We start from the raw sequence: 16,271 nt of genomic DNA, 5'->3' as shown, positions 1-16,271 counted from the left end.
ATAAAATTTATATTTGTATGTCATCACTAATAAGAATGTTCAGATAGAATTTAATGATGAATAGTTATAGAATGTAATTATGATAATAAAAAAAAGAAATGGTACAAAAAAGAGCAAAATGTTTATTTAGAAACTTCGGGAAGATGTAATTTTTTAAGGGGTGTCAGTGTAATTTACCCTTCATTTTAATGCATGGATGTATTGTTGTAGTACTAATCTCCATTGAGGTTTGGATAAATTACGTTGAATTTAGAAATTTGACATAATAATGTTAGGTTCTTTTAATATTTTAAGTTATAAAACTTTATTACATTTTTATTAATAATTTATTAAACGTATAAATTGAAAAATATTAATATATATGAGGGGAAATTATAAAAAGGAAAATATCAAGCAAAATGGAAAGTAGAAAAAAAATAAATTATACATTCATGAAAGCACAACACTCATTTGCACAATCTAGTGGCTAAATTACCTGTACTTTCATATGTTTGCAAGTATTTTTTTTCAATTTCTCACCTTTTATATATATATATATATTTATTTATTTATTTCTCCTTATAGAAAAAAACCTAAGAGTTTGACTGTAACAAAATAAATTTTTAATTTTTTCAATTTAAATCATAATTTTTAATTTATTTTTAATTTAAACCATTTGTTTATTTTGTTAAGTAAAACTAATAGAAAAAAATAATATTTTAATCATTAAACTCAACGAAAAAAAATATTTTAGACATTTTATGTGCACTTACATTGAGCTTAATGACTAAAATATATTTTGTCATCTATTTTATTTTTATTTAAGGAAAATAGGCTAATAGTTTAAATTGAAAATAAATAAAAGGATCAAAATTTAAATTGATAAAATTGAAAAATCATGGTTCATTTTGTTCCAAGAGTCAAACTCTAAATTTTTTTTTTTTTGTTATTTTTTCACACTATTTACATCAGTTTAAGTTGCTTTAATCTCATTGAAAAAAAATTAATATAACTATGTCAAACGTATAGAATATATAAATTATAATGTGGTTAGTGAAGTTTACCCTTTATTGTATTTTTTTCTAAATCATATGTCAAACTTGGTCTTTTTGCTCTCAATATTTCGTTCTAATAATGACACTGTCCATTATATTTTTGCATAATCAACTTTAATTTGGATGAAATGCTGCCAAAATATTGCTTTCCTATTCTATTTTGGGCCATTGGAAATCACAACGGTGAAAATTCACCTTAAAGTTCGAGGTAAGTTATTTTGTGACATGTTGGGATGATTAAATTTTTATATTAAATTTCATTTATTATCTAATTTATCGTCAATGGCCTTGTTTGGTATAGCTGTTAAAACAGATTAGGCCTGTTTGGTAGAACTTATAAGCTGTTTATTTCAGTTTTTAACTTAATTTAAGCTAAAATATTGGGGTTTTTTTTTTTAAGGTCCATCGTATTAAGGTCAAGTTTGACGTGTTTGAAAAAAGATAAAAAGTCAAAAAGTCACTATCCTATTTAAGTCACATCATCTTATTTAAGTCACATCACCTCTCTAACACATCACTTCAAATCTAACCCAAACCCAACCCATATTTCATAAAAAGTCAAAAAGTGCACTTATTTAGATCATCCCAAACAACCCCTAAGATTTTATAGCATAAAGGACATCTAATATTTTCATAATGTCTAAGATCCCTCAAGTTGATCCAGAGAAAATTGGTCCAGAGAAAATTATTCTAGAGAAAATTCACGTCACAGAAAAATTGGTCCAGAGAAATTTTGAAAATTTCTCCAGACAACGTAGCAACCCCTTCTTCAAGCAACCTTTGCTCTTGCTGAAATCCAGAGAAAGTTGGAAAAGAAGAGGTTGCGAAATTTCTTTGGGCAACATTGATGACTAGTTCAATCCAAACTAGAGAATTTCTCTGGATCAACCCATAGAAATTTCAGTTCAAACCATAGAATTTCTCTAGACCAATCTAGAGAAAATTCAGTTTAAACCCGAGAATTTCTCTGGACCAACCCAGAGAAATTTCAGTTCAAACAAAAAAATTTCACTACACCAATCCAGAGAAATTTCAGTTCAAAACAGAGAGAGAAGATCATTTTATTGAGTGAATAAGCAACAATAGCAACCTATATACATATATATATTAAACAAATTTCTCTGTGTTTGTTTTTGTGAAATTTCACTGACTTGTCACCATTTCCTTGTGTGAAAACGCAAGGCATATCTTCCATTGACCCGCCTTGTTTTTCTACAGCCTCGGGTCTCTTTGATGAACTCTCAATCTCGGCATTGGACTGACACACATTTTCCTTTCCCTTTGTAGAAGAAGAACCTACAGCCTCTTGATTGCTTTGCCTGCCTCGCTCTTGCAATGACGGAATACTGGCAGGGCAGCAAGGGGACGAAGTCAGATCGGCGAAGCTCAGCCGTCGCCGTGAATCACCGTCGTCTCAGTTGCACCAAATCTGCACCAAATCTTTATCTACAACAAAATCTCCCGCAACTTTGCATTCGCCGCCTCTTCCAGCAGCTCCAGTTGCCATCATCGTTTCTTTCTCTCTCTCTCTCCTCTGTATTCTCTCTCTCTCTCTCTCTCTCTCTCTTTATATATATATATATATATATCACTCACTCATCAGATTTGAGAGTGAGTGCTATAGTGTAATGGTAATCTCAAACACACACAAATCGATTGACTGTGTTTTTTTGGTGTTTGATTTCGCATTTTGTTGAGGATCTGGGAGTGAAGAAAAAAAATGTTATTCCTCTCTCTCTAGGGTTTTAGAGAGAGAGAGAGAGGAAGTGCTGCTCTGCAGTAGAGGAGGAGAGGCAAAGAGTCAAATTTCTCTGATACATATTTAGGGACCTTAGACATCAAAAAATAATTTTGTGGATCTCTTCTATTACGAAAAGTAGGAGAGGGACCTTAGACTAATTTTTCCAAAATATTGTATTTGGTGCAACTTAAATTAACCAGCTTATAGCTTAAATCAAACTATTTCTCAACTTATCTCAAAACCTGGTCAGGAGGTGCTTAAATTTTTTACTTAAGTGTGCAGCTGGTATTGGGGGGTTGAAATTACTTAAATGCCCTCGTCAATACCCAAATATTAATATTATTAATTAATATTAATTAAAAAATAAAAAATTGTATATTTCTGAAGAAAAAGAAAAAAAAAATCAATATTAATTGAAAAATAAATATTAATTGGTATTAATTATTAATAAATTCATATTGTATATTTTTATATTAATTAAAAAATAAAAAAAATTATATTTTTGAAGAAAGAGAAAAAAATCAATATTAATTAAAAAAATCAATAGTAATTGGTATTAATTATTAATAAATTAAAATTGTATACTTTTGTAATGAATTATTTATTAATTGATACTAATTAATAACAATTGTTGATTATTAATATTAATTGATACTAATAAAAATTAAATATTAATATTAATTTATGCTAATTAATAATTTTAATATTAATTGAGACTAATTAAGCCATTAATTGATACTAATTAATAATTTTAGTATTAATTGATACTAATTAAGCAAATAATTGATACTAATTAATTTATAATGAAAAGTAATTGTGACAATAATACTTCTATTACATTTTTAGCAAATGTATCAATTTTTATATTAATGGATACTAATTAATACTATTTATATTAACTTTTATTAATGAAATATTTTTTTAAAAAATTAAAACTGAAAAAAATGACAAAATAATCATTTTTATACCATATAAAGGTAGAAAGGACAATTATACAGTAAAAAGCTATTTTACAGCTTATTAACCAAACACTACTCTGCTGCTTAAATCCATAATCTCACAGTTACACCAAACAGGTTAACAGCTTATGTTCACAGTTATAAGTCATAATTTGTTAAGTTATAATCTATAATCACTTTTTCACAGCTCTACTAAATGGGACCATTATAAATTATATAGTTCAACAGATTATACATTATGACTTTAATTAGAAGCTGTTAATCTGTTTGGTGTAGCTGGTGGATTATAGATTTAAGTTGCTGAGTAGTGTTTGTTAAATAAGCTGTGAAGTAACTTTTTCAATTAATTTTTATTTTTTGTTATTCACTACTTGTCTACATTTCTCATAAATAATAATAATAATAATAATAATAATAATAATTTATAATCCATTTGGATCTTTTTCTATTTTTAAAAAAATAAAAAATAAAAAAATCTAAGAGTATAACCATAAATTAATATGTTCACAGCAGAAACTGATAATCAGAAGTAAAGAGTGAGCAGCTTCTCAGAATCAGTTTTTTTAAGTTAAAATAAATTGTTAGAATTAGAAACTGTTTGAAATAAATTTAACCAAATAATCCAAAATAACTCTTTTAAAATTAAAAATTAAAAATTAGATCAAAAAAACCCAAACAAATACTCCCATTGTATTAGTGTAATGGACCCACCTTGTGTGCGTTGGTATAATTCATGAGACATGTAAGATGCCAATGATAGTAAGCAAATTTGATATTAAAATTTGGCCAAAAGTGAAAAATGACTTGTAATGAGTTTTTATATTTTTTCTGATATTATGAACATTTTAAACTTTTAATTTCAATTTACTGGACTAGTTCTATTGACTAGAACTCCCACAGCTTATTGGCCCTGTTTGGTAGGATTTATTTCCAACTTATTTTAATTTTTAACTTAATTTAAGTTATTTTGATGTGTTTAGTTCAGCTTAACAATACAACTTATAACTTTTTATAAGTCAAAAATTAACTTATTCTTTAGGTGGGGAGGATAAGTTTAATTTATAAGTCAAAAATCAGCTTATGTTCATAGTTATAAGTTATAAGCTGTTAAGGTATAAGTTATAATCACTTTCACACAGTTCTACCAAACGGGTCCATTATAGCAAGTGATTTGAACCTTTCCACTTGTACGTGTATCTTATTTTTGGTACATTAATTGAGAGTCTCTCTCACACTTTAAGAGTTTCCACACCTATATGCGTGTTGGGATTTGTAGCATCGATCCATTGTAATATATCATATAAATCAAATAAATAAATAAATAAAATTATAATTTCAAACTTATGGTAAAAAGCTTAAGTTTATTTATTTTGGAAATTAAAAAAAAATATGACTTATTTGGACTACATTATCTTTCTACTTTTTGGCACATTAAAAAAAAAAGGGCAAATTACATATACACCCCTCGAGGTTTGGCTAAATTACAGATACCCCCCTGAGGTTTCGAAAATTACATCCCGCCCCCTGAGGTTTGTATTTTCATAACAATTTGCCCCCTGAGGTTTATATTTCATAACAAATTACCCCCTAATTTCTTATGCAAATATAGCATTCAGGGGGGAATTCGTAATTTCTCAAACCTCAGGGGGCATCTGTAATTTAGCCAAACCTCGAGGGGTGTATATGTAATTTGCCCAAAAAAGGACTCAAAAAGTTCACTTTTTTCTCTTATTTTTCAAAATAAGTCTGAGTTAATTTTAAACGACTGACACTTGTTTTGTTATTAATTAAACAATTATTTAAATATCTATTTTTTTTTTTCTTATACGTATCACCATTTCTTTATATAAACAACTTAATCGATTTCTCTCAACTCCCTAACCTCTACGCTAATGAGATAATAATAGTAATAATAATAATAATTACATATTTTATAACTTATTTAAACCAACAATATTTGAGTACTTAAATTTATAATTCAACCACTGCACCAAATATATTACAAGTTTATGCTCAAAGCTAAAATTCATAATTTGTTTAATAGTTGCGTTATGTATGAAACAATGGAGCAAAGTGTAAAACAATAGGGCAAATTACAAACACCCCCCTCGAGGTTTGGTGAAAATACAGATTCCCTCCTGAGGTTTGAGAAATTACATCCCGCCCCCTGAGGTTTATATTTCCATAACAAATTACCCCCTGAGGTCTTTATTTTCATACAGATTCCCCCCTAATTTGTTATGCAAATTTGACCTCCAGGGGGCAATTTGTAATTTCTCAAATCTCAGGGGGGAATTTGTATTTTCACCATACCTTGAGGGGGGTGTTTGTAATTTGCCCAAAACAATATTTAAAATCTTGAGTTTTGAGTCATTCCAAGAGTCATCGGAGATTTGTCAAATCCTTATATTGTATTTGGTTGGGGATTTGGAGAGGGATTTGGAAAGGAAAATAAAAAAGGTAGGTGAAATGTGAATAAAATATACTTATATTTCACATAGTTTCACACACCTTTTTCCTTTCCCTTTCCAAATCCCTTCCTAAATCCTCCAACCAAACATAATATTAAAGTCTCTCATGATTAATTGAGGTACGTGCAAATTGTCCGAACACCCAATCATTGAAATAAATTTTTTTTTAAAAAAAGTGTAAAACAATATATGGAATTCATTTTCCTTTTTAAGAGTCCCCATTGCAACCAATGCAAAGAAGAAACTAGTTTGAAGAATTTGGATTCAAACAATGCCACATGGAATAAGAACCAGTAGAAGAAAGTGGTTATCGCAAATTTACCCTGATTATTAATAAAGATAATAAAAAAAAACAAGATCTCTGACCAGTGCATTCATGAAATTTCAAGCTCAAAACTCATTCTATGTGCTTGATCTCTACCATTATATAATATAATATACATAATCATGTGAAAAATCTACTAATAGCACCTGGTTTTGTCATTGGGAAAATGAGAAACCATAAACTAAAAGAGAGTCAACAATCAACACCTAATCCATTGTTTCTATTAGTGGTGAGCATGCCTTTGGTTTCCATGGAATTTAAAGCGAGGATTATAGAATAGTGAGAAGAAAACAAAACATAAAAATATGTGGGGGTAGAAGTGTCATTTGCACCCTTTATGTTTGTGTAAAAAAAAAAAATGCTGTTGCACTGCAAGCTAGTTGTCCCAAATTTAAAAATGATTTTAAAAAATCTATCATCATTCACAATGTACACATAAAATATTGTTAACAACTTATTAAAAGGAAAGTGTTTTGATGTATAATGCATACGTATGTAATTTTGTTATAAAATTACGTAAATTTTTATAAAATTGGGTAAATTACAAATATATTTCTTGAGATTTATTTAAATTATAAATTATTTTTTGTGATTTTAAAAATTACATTATGCTTCTTAAGGTTTCTAATTTCATAACAAATAGGTCATTTTATTAATAAATCATCAAATTAATTAACAGTTTTTAATAATGTTAAAATTTTATTTCAATTAATAATTCAGATAATTTTATTATTGTATAGGTGAATAGTTAAAAATTTCACTTTTTCAATTAATTCTGTTAAATAAAAAATTCTGATAGGGAGGTATTTATAATTTTTCAAACCACATGAGGCAATTCGTATTTTAAGCAACCCTCATGTGGTGCATTTGTAATTACCCTATAAAATTACATAAGTGGTTTCACAAAAATACACAAATTAAACATAAATTTACGTAAGTTCGTGACAACTTAAAACTTATACAAATTTATATTTAATTTACGTATTTTTATAAAATTACTTATGTAAATTTATAAAAACTTGCATAATCTTTTAATAAAGCTGTATATTGTGTGCATTGCACACCAAAAAAATTTCTTAAAAATTATGAATCAAACTACATAGTACAATTCACTAATATATTACAAGTAGTTATTCAGCGTATTTTTTATAAAAAAAATATAAAATAATAAGGAATTAATATAATTAAAATAAGTATACGTATCAAATAAATGGACTTATCAACAGAGAATCATGCATTAAAATATCACATCAAATCGTAGAATCAAACTCCATCTTACGAATACCGTCTAAAAAAAAAAAAAAGAAGAAAAACTCCATGTTTTGAGTAGTTGATAAAAAAAAAAAAACTAATTTTTAAATTAGTTTTTTTTATGATATTTTAGTTTTTTATGTTAAAAAAGTTGACTTTTTTATGACTTTTTTTTTATATAAAAAATTTAAAAATTAAAAAAATTAAGGTAGTGTTTGGTAGAATTTTAGAATATGATTTGAAAATAAAGTAGCATTTTGAGTTTGTGAATTTTGAAATTATGATTTTTGTGTGAAAAATTTGTTTGGTTATAAGTTTTGAAAAGAATTTTAAATTGAGTTTGAATTGAATGATGTGACATATGATATTTAATACAAAAACTTATAATTCATAACCAAACACACAACTTAAAATTTTATTCAAAACTCATAAATTTTTTTAAAAAAAAATTCACAAACATACTTTTTTATGTAATATAAAAATAACAGGTGCAAAAAAAAAAAAAAAAAAAAAAAACATTGTTTGGGTCAACTGGCCGGACGACCAATGGGACGTCCGGTGGGACGACCGATTAACCTAAATTTTTTCGTTTTGAAAAGAGTTTTCAAAAGTGAATGCGACATTAATTTTTAAAAATGCTAAACAAATACTACACTTAAAAACAAGTGCAAAATTATATTTTAAAAATTTCACCAAGCGCAACCTAACTTTTTACCGAAATTCTCAAAACACCCCCATCTTACGGCTTTTTACGTTTTTTTCCTCAGTTGTAGTTCCTATGTGCTGATCTACTACAGCACCTGGTTTTGTCCCCCAGACGGAGAGAGTTTTTTTTATGGGTGAATACGTGCAGTGCAGAGTCCTTTTTATACAGTGGAGTTATTTGAAAGCAAAATTGAAAAGGAAAAACGAGAGTTGTTAGTTGTCTTGTCTCCTGCTTGTAGAGTTTGTTCAGGCCATGTTTGGTTATTGATTGAGATAAAATAAATTAAAATAATTAATAAGATAAAATATTATATTTAATTTATATATTTTTTTTCTCATTCATCAAACTAATTAAAAAATAAACTATTGTTTCAAATATAATTTTTTTAATTAAACTAAAATAAGAAAAAAAAATTAAATAACTAATTAAAATAATCTATCCCTAAACAAGACCTTAAAATGCTATCTGTATTAAAAAAGGATAAATTACAAACACACTTTCTGAGATTTATTTAAATTATAAATTACCCTATATGGTTTTAAAAATTACATTATGTTCCCTAAAGTTTCTAATTTTATAACAAACAGGTCCTTTTATTAGTAAATCATCAAGTTAATTAACATTTTTTAGTAATGTTAAAATTTTATTTCAAATAATAATTCAGATAATTTTATTATTGTATAGGTGAATAGTTAGAAATTTCACTTTTTCAATTAATTCTGTTAAATAAAAAATTCTGACAAGAAAATATTTATAATTTTTCAAATCACAAAAAATAATTCGTACTTTAAACAAATCTCAAAAAGTATATTTATAATTTAACTTAAAAGAATCATTTAGACAACGTATTCAGTCCATCTTACACATGCCATGCTCTCGTTGTCATGCTACTACTTTTGGAGAGGGGTGCTAAAGATGGTAATTACAATCATGTTAGTTGGGTGGAAATTACCCGGCTCGGCTCATATCAGTTTCACGGGCTCTTGTCAAAATTTGAGTTGAGTCGGGCTGATTCACGGGGAAAAAAATTAGACCTAGGTTTAGAGGGTATTTGGGCATTGGACAAGCCGATGGGGCGGGATTTGGGCAAGCCTGAACATTTTTTTTAATTATTTCTACCAAAATTTTATTATTTTCACTAAAAAAGACACTGGGCCTTGAGTCGAGCCTTGAGTGAGCCTTAAGCGGGCCGATGAGCGAGGCTTCAAAATAGTGGTACAGGTCCAAGCCTAGAGTCTCGGGGCTGGGCTCAGGGCCCAGCTCCGAATGGGCTAGGCTTAGGGCCTAGGCCCGAATGGGCTGGGCCCATCCCAAACTGAGGGCTGGTTTCAGGCTACCCACGAATCACGGGCCATTTTTATACTCTTACATCTTAGAGAGATCAAATTTTTTACCAAAAAAAATCTAACAAACACATACATGAATGTGGGTTTTACATGAGTGGAGATCCTATATCTATATGAGTGATTTAAGTAGATTTTTTGATAATTTTGTTGGTAGCCCTAACATTTTTCAGGTAATTATTTGTGGGTTGGAGTATTACTTCATGTTATTTATACTTGATATTTGTTAAGTTATTTTATAAGGAAATTTGGTCAAGATTTTTTCATAATAAAATTTTAATGCATTTAAGTACAAGTACAAAATATTTTCTTTGAAAAGTTCAATATTTATCACTATTATCAAAATATTAAATTTTAAAATAATATAACTTTTATCCAGATGTCGGTTTTTAATACTAATTTTTAATAAAATTGATAATGTTTATCACTATTTTGAAAATTGATAGTATAAATTTTAAAATAATATACTAATTTTTAATACTAATTTTTAATAAAATTGATAAAATTGATAGTATATCCAAATTTTAAAATAATTGGTTATAAAAATATAAAAAAATAAAATAAAATCCTCTTAAAATACCAAAATTTTTTTTTTTTGAGAGAATTACTGCATAGTGATGTTAGACAAAATTAATTACACATTAATGAAAAAATAATTATAATTATAATTATTAATATTTATAATGTTTATCACTATTTTGTAATTTTTTTTTTTCTATTCCCACTGCATTGTTATTTTCCCAAAGAAATTTCGCTCATATTCATCTCTTACATGATTTGCTTTCTTACTTATGTAAACACGATACTACAAAAACACAATTATTTCTTGATTTTCTCACCTAGATGAGAAACCATAATAATTTTTAAACTTTTCTTACTCCACTATCCAAACAGAGTGTTAAGGCTTTTGATTGTAGAATTTTATTTTAAATTTTTTCGTAGGCCTTAGGTGAGGAGTTAGAGCATCTCCAACACTAATAGGCAGTTTACTTATCTAAACATTACTATAATGTATACAGTTTACTTTATCTATCAGCTGTTTTATATTTCTACTCCAACCATACTTTTTATTTTAACTATTCATCCAAATACTATTAACTTTTTAGAATGTCACATTAGCAACAAAGATGGGGAGAAATGATCCGAATGAAATATATTTTGCTAGCCTTACATATAGTTAGTGAATGTGAGTTGAGTTAAAATACATAATCATATGACTAGTGCATTGGAGTTGAAAAAGTAAATTATATTAAGTATTTTGACTAACAAACATTATATAGGTTAAAAATGCTCTTAAACAGTTTAATGATTGAGCTACCTCAATTCAAATCAGTGAAATAATGGTAACAAAATTTCATTTTCATGGGGTGTAAGTCTTTCCTAATTTTTTTTTTTTTTATATATATAATGCAAGTCTTTCATGTATACAAGGCTTCCACTAAATATTTTTTTTACTTCTGTATAATTCTAATACAATTACCCCTTGAGTGAAGATAAAGAGCTCTAATAATAGAGTTTTAAAGAGACTTCTACCTATGTTGTAAAGCAAAAAAAAAAAAAAAAACGCTAGCACAAAACATCACATCACAGTGAGACCCATTACAATTAACACTCCCTAAAGCTTTTTTTTAGAATTTTCAGTCATTTTTGTTAACCCTTAATGCAATTAACCCTTAAGATTATCATATTCATGCACTACCCTTGTAGGTATTATTAAGGTAGCTCCATGACAACATGGCCACACAATCCGAACCAACCGTTTTTTTTTTTTTTTTTGGAACAAGGAAAGTCTAACAAAGCCCACCAAAACAGAGGCACTGCAGCAGCAAAACACAGAAACTAAACTCTTGGAGCAAACTAGCAAGAGCAGGAGAAGGGTGAGGAACCCAGTCAAGAGGAAGGTGGCCTCGGAGAGATACATGGGCAACCCAATGAAAAGGTTATCATCAATGAAAATGAATAAGGCATCGTTTGGCACTGGCTAAATCCAGTTTACAACAAATCTGTTTTGATTATAAAAAAAATTCTTAAATCATATAGCAAATACATTTCTCTCCGGAAATTTACTTTAATCAGCCTAAAAATTCAAAAAACTAATAATATGCTAAATAAATTAAATTTTTGCCATTAATTTTTTTAATAATTTTTTTTAAACTAATTCTAAAAAAAATGTTATAAGTCAAGTGATACACCTAAATCACTAACATTGCTTGCTAGTAGAGTTGATGGAAAATTCATCCAATCTATGAGTCGACAATGAATTATATGTATAAATAGCATTGTTGATGAAATACACCCTACAACATATAAGAGTTTTAGAAATTAATTTTTTTTAGTTTCTATAAGTAAAAATTTTGTTACAAAAGACATTTAGGAACTGATTATTAGTGTCATGAGGATAGTCAGTACAAAATTGTCTCGAAAAGTAAAAAATAATGCTTTTAGTGATTTTTTTTGTTGAAAATATCACTAATAAATGTACTTTTAGGGACAAAATAATTTGGTCTCAAAACTATTTATTTTTTAGACAAAAAATTTGGTCCGAAAATGATAATAATTCATCACTAATGTCTAATTTTCATTGCTAAAAATATAATAACAACACTTTTCGCAATAAAAATATTTGATTTTAAAAAAATAATTTTGTTCCTAAATTTTAATTTTTTGTAGTGATATTTTTAAAACTTTTCCAATAATTTAATTCTCTGTAAAATAAAAAAAAAATTAATGAAAGCGATTCCACCATAAAAATATTCTTCCTCCACAAAATAAAGAAAAAAAAGATTTTTGTTGTGATGGTCCATTATTGATACGCGTTGTGACCCATTAATGCGTGTTTGTGCAGTGTGCGTGAATATTTTTTGTTAGATATGAAGGGTGCGTGAACTTAAATTCTCAATTAAAAACGTTTACATTCTAAAAGAATCAACTAATACATCCACAATGGCATGATCAAATAAATAAATTCATATGAATCACACTTATTTTTGTCTCTAGATACAATGTATTCATAATTAGTTAGTCTACGACAAAAATTATTATGTAATTTTGAAATATAATGTGATCTTATTTATATAATATTTTAATAATTAGATTAAGAATTCATAATTGGTTAAGGCAAAAAAAATTATTACGTAATTCTGAAGTATGATATTGTATTTATGTGGTGATCTGACAAATAAAAAATTATAAAATATATAGAAAAAAATCATAATTAATTGACATGAAAATTGTTAGATACTTCTATAGTATAATGCAATATAATTTATGTGGTACTCTCATAAATAAGAAATCACAAATTATACAATGTGAGATATCCATTGTTTAACTGAAGCCTTTAGTTTAGTGGTTGTGTAACACTACCTAGTTGAGATTGTTGATTCAATTTATCTGGAGAAAAGTTTGACAACCTTTAGAGTACTTGTTGGACTTTTTAGCTATTGTTAGATTAGAGGGGGATGCACCAATAAATCCTAAATTAATAACTTATACACTGTTTAGTCTTAAAATTTTTTTTATAGACTGAAAGGTCCCATTACAATGTTTCAAACATCAGCTTAATGTTTCGAACATTAGATTTCGAACATCAGATTAATGTTTCGAACATTGGCTTTCGAACATCAGATTAATGTTTCGAACATTAGATTGATGTGCAAATGGGACTAAATGGAGCATAAGAAAACTTTTAGGATTAAATGGTTCAACTTTTCAGAAACTAGGACTTATGGGTAAATTTTCCTAGATTTTAATTGTACAGTTTAATTTAATATTTTTTATATTTATAATTACTCTTTTATAAATTAACAAAAAAAATAAAATTTTCTTATACCATTAATTAGGAGCACTATCCCAACAATGTGATATCATATTCTAAAATTACTGAATAATTATCCAAAACTCATACACTATTCTATATAACAAATTGATAGATGAAAGAAATCTATATATATTAAGTAAAAATGGATTTCTAACGAGGAAGCCTCTAAGGCCGCCAAGTCCTCAACCTAAAATTGTTAATTTTTTATTTTTAAATTATTTTAAAAAAATTATTGACTATTAATTAATTAAAATTAATTATTATACTTTAATTTGTAAAATTTGAAAAGGAAATATAAACTTTCTACTTTATGCACTTTCTTACCTAATTTTCTCATATTTCATATTTTGTTCAATTTTAAAACCCTACAACATTATAATTTCAATACATCAATTTTACCCCTAAAACATTATTACAATTCCTTCATATGCTATTTACTATCATGGCAAGAGAAAAAAAAAATTATGGAGACTGAATTTTACAAAATAGATATACTAGTGCATTTTACAAAATAGAAAATGAGGTAATTGGTTAATTGACAAAATAAAATTACAAAATTCATCAAGAAAAAATATATGTATATTTTATTGTAAACATAATTTTTGCATGAGAATCAATTAATGTTAAATTATTTTAATTTTATAATATAAACAAAGATTTATTATTATTTAATTTCAAAATAGTTTTTTACAAGGGGAAATTACATCTTAGTCGGATCAAAAAAAAATTTGCATAAACATTGTGACTTGCATCCTCACAATTTTTTTTTTGTTACAGGAAAATCCTTCCACCCTCCTGCAGGTACAGGGCAGCGCTCCTTGCAAAGATTATTAAGGTGTCTTGTTGTCCGTTCCGAGATAGGAGACTATAACCTAGGAACTTGTCCCAATCTCCCGAGACAAGGTTCGCTTAAATCAGGACTCGAGCAGAGAAGGAGCATTGGGTCCACATTAAGTGCTGTGGTAACAACAACTTAAGGCTAACCTCCTAACCAACTGCTCTACGCCTACAAACTTTCATTTGCACTTCATCACAAAATCTATTGTACCCCATATATTTTTGTAATTTTTTTTTAGCTCTCCACTGTTGAAATTCCACCTTAAAATAAATGAAAGAATTTTTTTTAAGGGAGAATTATGGAGTGTTTTAGTATGTTGGTGAAAAGTTGGTTTTTTTTTTAACTTTTTTAACTGATTTTATCTTTTTGTAGGTAAGTTATGTGAGAGGTGATGTAATCCAAAATAGGTAAAAAAATGCTTTTTACCAGGCTCCCAAAAGACTCCATGGAAGTGGGAAAAGAGGAAAAAAAAAATTACCAATACATGGAGATGTAAGTGACACTTATATGCCCATAATTTTTTATTTGCATCGCATTTCAGATACACTGACACCCTCATGTGTTTATAATTCTTTTATTCTATCTGCCACTTGCATATAAATTTTTTTTTTTTTTGATACATAAAATTACGATATAAAAAGGATAAGAGTAAAATTAAAGATTTAGAATTTAGATTTTTAAATTTATTTACAAATGATATGAAAAAAGAGGTAAGCTTTACGTAATTAAATATTTAATAAATTAAAAATTAACATATATTCTGTCAGATCGTTGTAAATTAAATTGTGGGAGGTTTTGTGGGCTATCCATTTTCCAAAGGGTAAATAGGAATTTAAAGGAGCTATAAATACAAGAGTCCCACACACATCAACCTCTTCACTGGTACACAAACCAAAGGAATCACCATCAAGATCCCCTGAAACTAGAAAGCATCACATCAACACTCTCCAATGGCTTCTCAAAACTCATCCATGTCATCAGCAAAATCACCATCTTCTTCCACTCGTACATGTCTCTGCTCTCCGACCAACCACCCGGGTTCGTTCCGGTGCAGCCTCCACAGGAGCTCTGGTAGACACTCCGGCAAATCAACGGCCCATATCAACCGCCACGACTCATCATCAACGATGACGATGTCCAAGTCCAGTTTTCTCAAGGCATTTCTCAAGCAGACCATCAATCCATCGAACCACGATCAGGAGAGAAGAAAGGATTTTCATCCAAGACCCACCAGGTTTGCTGTACTGAATAATAGCCCTGGAAATGGGGTGGCCGTTTCTTGATCAAATTGTCCTCACTCACTCTCTCTCTCTCTCTCTCTCTAGATTTGTATATAATGATCAGAATTCAGAACCCATTTCTTGTTTATTTTCTTTCTTACATTTATTATTTGCCAACTACAGAGGAGAATTTAAATGTGCAAATTAAAATTTTGGGTGTGTTTGGTTTGTGTTTATAGAGTAGTTTTTGAGATAAAAAGTACGAAAATTTGTTTGGTTTGTTTTTTTTTTAGAAATGATTTTGAAAAATTATTTTGGAAAAAAGAGTTAAAAAAAAAAAGTGATTGATTTAATGTGTATAAGAGAAAAGAGTGATTTTGAAAAATAAGTAACTAAACAAAATTTTAAAATTTTTTTTTTAAATTTTTTTTAGTTTGATTACTCTTAAAAATTTGTTTATAAAGAATTTTTTTCAAAATTTTTTTTTAAAAACAAACCAAAAAATTTTTTTTCCTTAGTTTTCTTGATGACAAACAACATACTGTTTGAGCACTGGTTTGGCATGT

This window comes from Camellia sinensis, chromosome 15, assembly GCF_055761805.1.
Source record: "Camellia sinensis isolate YWXY chromosome 15, ASM5576180v1, whole genome shotgun sequence".
Classification (NCBI taxonomy): domain Eukaryota; kingdom Viridiplantae; phylum Streptophyta; class Magnoliopsida; order Ericales; family Theaceae; genus Camellia; species Camellia sinensis.
Note: the sequence above shows the minus strand (reverse complement) of the source record.